The following is a 5,673-nucleotide window of genomic DNA, read 5'->3' on the forward strand; positions in this document are numbered from 1 at the left end:
ACCTTCTATCATGACGGTGTGGAGAACGTCCCTCCCTAGAGGGGGACCTCTGTCTGCTAGTAGACGAACGTCGATGATCTTTGGAATGAACCGAATGTGATCCAGATGAACTGTGATAGAAACAAAAAGGAATCCTATGACAGGAGCAAACATATGTTGAAACTATAGGCGTCTATTAGACCGCCAATCCCCAACGAGAGTAAGAATTGCAGCTTACCTTCTTTGCCTATGATGGTCTGCTGGGGGTGGGGTCTGTTTGTTCAAGGCCATGCTGCAAAGAAGCCATATACTATCATATATACTGTCATATGCACCAGGAAGGAACACCAGTATCATACTGGCTAGTAACCATAGTAACCGCGTTCCCATACCTGTATATTGGAAGTGCCAGCAGGGACTACCGGATCTGTGGAAGCCTGTAGGGTGGGGGCGTCAGAGCTCTCAATCAGGAGGGACGAGCAGCAAGAAAGACACAAGAGGCTCTTTTTAAAATGAGCGCCTGTCCCGTAGCTCCACCCCTGCCATTCACAGAAGCCACTGCACCTGTGCAGTAGCGCCGGATTTCTGCATTCCAGCCGGCCGGAAGAGACCGTGGAGTGCACGGCCATTGCAGATATGGTACCGTGCCTGCGCAGTAGCGCCGGACATCCGCATTCCGGCGACCAGGGTGTTTGTGGATTGCACTGTGTTCCAGCGACGGCAGCCGGAGACTTCAGGCTGCAACTCAGACCCCCCATACTAGCCATAACGGGAGCAATCCCTAGGCATAGCCCCGCGACCATCAGCGGGCTTCCCACACTCACGACATTTAGAAGCTGCAAGGGGACCTCATGCAGACAATGAAGGTGGACTACACGGATATTATCCCTGCAAGGTAAGCCACAACTCCTGATCCTGAAGCAGGAGGGAAAAAAAAGGAACAATGGGCTGGGACAGCTGAGTCAGTTTTATTAGTTAGGATCCTGTTAGGTGGGAGGAGAGAGGGGATTAACCCATTAGCGTGCTGCCATGGAGCTGACAGGAAATATGTGTTGAGAAGCCGATGCTCAAGTGTGAATGTAGCCTTATAGCTGCAAACATAATCTTTGCCAGTGAACAAAAAGGAGTGGGGCTTTAAGGTGGACCTGTCCATAAATTTAGGAGATGAATAAATTCCTGACATGTCACAATATACATTAATCGTATATTTAAAAAAAAGTAATACCTTTATTACTAAAAGGCAGTCTTTGAGCTCTAGTAAAGTGATTTTGCAGTGATTAGAAGCAAGAGCAAACAGTTCTTCAGTCTAGTCTCCCCTAGTAATCAGACTATAAGACTATAACTTTGTAGCAAGCAGGGGCAGACTGGGAATCTTCAGCAAAGGGAGCAAACACAACCAACTGACCTTTTCTGGTAGGGATAGATTAATGTGGCAAAAGAAAGGGTACCATTGAAAGTGTGCCATGGTACGGCAATAATTGGTGGACATGGTGAAATGTGGGTGTTCTTAAAGGACAAGGTAATTTAAACACACCTTCACATCTTTCAGTATTAGTTTCTTTTGCAGCTCTCACCATGTATAAACTTGGCTTCTTAGAGTTGCACAAGGAATTTGATGCTAGACTGAAAGACTCAGATGTTGTGATCACCGTTCTGAACTTGAAGCAGGTAGCTACATAATGCCCAGCATGTATCACGGACTGCAGGTTGAGCTCTGATCAAAGTCTGAATAGTGAAGTATTATTGCTGGCCTAGGTGGCAAATGTCATCCAGCCAAGTCCTCCTTTGGTAGAAAGCAACAAGGTTAGAGGCTATAGCAGGGGGCTGATGTGTAACAGACATCTTGAACACCAAGAACTGCACAGGCATCAGGATTTGCATGACTGTCAACTCTGAGCCAGTATCTCAGGATGCTACTTGAACAAAGATTATGTTGTCTACCGAAGAGAAAAACAGATGGAGGAGTTGTCAGTGAAATTTGAATAAATCATCAGGACCAGATAACCTACACCCAAAGGTACTTAAAGAGCGCAGCTAAGTTATAGTGAGACCATTGTTTATCATTTTTAGGGACTCTGTACTGACATGAGGGGTACCAACTGACTGAAGTAAACCGACTGTAGTACCAATATTCAAAAAAGGTGTAATATGGCTATCCAGGAACAGACCGGTCAGCTTAACATCAATAGTATGCAAATCATTTGAGGGACTGATAAAGGACTATCTACAAGATTTTCTCATTGGTATTGGTATCATAAGTGACAACCAGAAGGGATTTATAAAAGACTACTCTTGCCAGACCGACCTATTAACATTCTATGAGGAGGATAGATGGAGGAAAGCCAGTGGACATAGTGTACCTAGATTTTGTGAAAGCATTTGGTACTCTTAATGACTAGTACACACACACACACACACACAGAGACACAGAGACACACATGATCACATAAGTTGAACTCAATGGGCCTGTGTCTTTATTTAACCTCAAATACCATGTAACTATGCAAGTACTGTGTTCCCAACAAGAGGCAGTAAATACCTCTTAGGCTGTTGTCTAGGATGTTACCTCTGTGAAATTGTTCCTTTGCTGGCCCTGAATGCTGCGGAACCTCGTTTGCTAGCAGTGATGTAATGAAGTACTGATACTTCACTGGCTCCACTAACGAGGGAGCAATTATGTAGAGACAGGGCCGGTGCTAGACTATTTTGTGCCCTAGGCAAAACCAACTACTTGCACCCCTCAGCCCCCCCTCCCATGGCATAACCCCCAAACCCCCCATTCTCCTGCCGGCTAGCTTCCACAGGTGACAGGTGGGTGCTTAGTAGGGTGCAATAGCCAGACTGCTATTGGCTTTTGCAAATTGAGAGACGGGTGGCACCATGAGTGGTCAAGGCTGCGCCCTAGGCAGCAGTGCTCCCTAGGCGTTTGCCTAGTGGCAGCACTGGCCCTGTGTAGAGATTGGCAGGCTGTCTTGTCACCAGTGTCAAGATCGTCCATATGACAGCATTAATGTTAAACTTTCACATTACTTGCATATGCCCAATAAAAAAAATATGTGAACAGAATATATGAACAGAAGAATTATGTACTGGGTTATCCACTAATGAAAACAGAAAGTGTGAAAATAAAAAAATACAATTTCCTGACTAACGTCACAGATTTACGATGGCCAAAGGATTTGGGTAGTGAACAGAGCTGAATGGCAATTATAAACAACCATCCACTTTCCCAATCTTCTCCAATGAGTATTAAGGAATACTACATTTTATCTCACTGCCATACTGAACAATAAGAAATGTCTCAGAAGTAAACACTATAAGTAATTTGAAATCTGAAGCAAAGAAAATTGCTAGTATTTGACAGAATGTGAGAGTAAACAGTACTGCTACTGTCCTAAAAAAAGCATAGCAAAAGTTAAGCTGGCCATACACTGGAAGATTTTTGTATGAACATTCAAAAAAATCTCATCAGAACATTCAATAAAGCCATCATAAACTTGGCACATATTGTTTGAAATTTCATTTGATTTTAACATTTAATTCTAGAATGAACAGAGTTTCCCAAATGAAAACAACATTCACTGTTTGAATTTTGTTCATTCAAAAAACAAAAATCCATCCTGCACCTTCGATTTTTTTTCATCACTATTGTTAAAAACAATTGTAGATTTGTCCTCATTAACTATTCAGTAATCAAACATTCTGAAAATAAATTTGTGTACATTGATCACTTGAGTCACATTAAAAAACTTAGAAATATTATAATAACATATAGATAGGCTACTTATGGGTTATGATATGGGTTTACTTATAAAAACGTTCATGGACAATGAAACATAAATTGAAAAAAATACCACATTTTCTGTTTTTATTTCATCTAATAATCACACAGCCATAAGAAAGTTACTGATCATATACACATTTTCCCGGCCCAAATCCTGGGTATTGATCAATAAAATACTTGTGTTTAGACTCGTAATTCTTATTCCATTCCTTCTGCTCAGTTTTTAGTGTAATTTTCCTGTTTGAACTCCATTTACGCACTTATGTGTATGCGAGTATACATGCAAACATTCGTTTACACGCATATGCGTGTCAAATTTATGTCCTCAGCCACAGATTTTTGTGTTACAGATCTGAACGCAGAGCATGTTTATGCATCTGTGTGCATGACACCATTGAAACAATATACCCACGTTACGATCTATAAACAAAAACAATTTGCATCGCGTTTTATCACAGCCGTGTGCATGAGGCCTAATTCATGTGTTTATCCTAGTTTTATTATTTCCTACTTTAAAACGTGAAACCACAGAATATGGAATCCAAGTTAAAACTGAGTACCTAGTGCAGTAAAATAAAGGTGTATTGGCGCCATCTAAAGTACAACTTCAAATATGCAATTATGCTGAACAAATAAGCTTCAAAAACATTAATTGTGTAGCTTAAATCAGTAAAAATGTAAAAATCACAGTCAAGTAAACTTCACCAACAAATATTTATTTATTTATTAGTTAGTTAGTTAATAAAAAGCAAAATAACATTTTGAAGGGATGAATATTACTGATGGATAGTGACTGTAACTATTTTCTCATATCTTATGTTGTGCTGTGTACGTGACTAAAAATTGACCTCTGTAATTGGGCTTTATGTAAATGCAGTAACCTATAGCAACCAGTCAGATTACATATTACTAGAGATGGATCAGAAAGTAGTTCTGATTAGCTACTTTGGGTTACTGCACTTTGTATTGGCTAGGGCAAGAGTATTCATACTTTTCCCCTTTCCTACACCAGGCTTTAGGGAGCACAAAATGGGTGTATTGCATTCTCTGACATGATACACATGGGTGCTTAGCAAAGTGTCAACAGTTCCATTTCCTATTCTAAAATACACAAGGACTGCAAGCATGCATTGCCTCTTTCTGCTTGACTTTGTGCTATCATACATTTCTGCTGCTCTCCTAGTTATTGCTGGAATCTTTCTTTTACACATATTACAGGACTTTCTGCATTAATCATCTGTGTGCAAGAAGCCTTATGGTGGGCCCAGGACACAAGGTGGGGGGGGGACATTTCCATAAATATGGAAGTAATAAGACAGTTTTATAGCTGCCCTAATCACTTCCACAAGAAAGCCGAAAGAAGGCTCTGAAAGTGTAAACGAACTATAGCAGTTTGGAATCTATTTATATGCCTTATGCCAGTGGCAGCAGAAGAGTTTATCATCTTCAAACATATTATTTTAAGAATTTCAGCATTTTTTATGTTGCTCTCGAAGCTACAAAAAAGACCCTCTCCCTGCGGTACTTTTTATGTCACCCATTGCACCCATTGCAATGCTCAGCTTCAAATGCCTTATGTACAGTAGTTTGCCCATTAGCCCTTACATTGGCAGGATTTAACAACAAGAGTTGCCTCCATATATTTCAATGGGATTTACTAAATCAAACAGGGACAGATTCTAACATTTCCTCTGTTAAATGACTACATATTCTGGAAAGCAAAACACAGAGAGCGCCTCCATCGCGTAAAAACTTTTTAATAAAGTAAATTTAAACAGATGCAAACATACTCACAAAAGTCGAGTTTAAAAAGCATGAAACGATAAATGCATGAGAGACTTAACCCGCTGGCTAGTCTTCCTCCCTGATGGTTAACGTTTCCGAGGTCACGCCTCCTTCGTCAGATTATC

This window comes from Nanorana parkeri, unplaced genomic scaffold (assembly GCF_000935625.1).
Source record: "Nanorana parkeri isolate BGI_ZX_2015 unplaced genomic scaffold, ASM93562v1 scaffold1524, whole genome shotgun sequence".
In the NCBI taxonomy this organism is placed as follows: Eukaryota; Metazoa; Chordata; class Amphibia; order Anura; family Dicroglossidae; genus Nanorana; species Nanorana parkeri.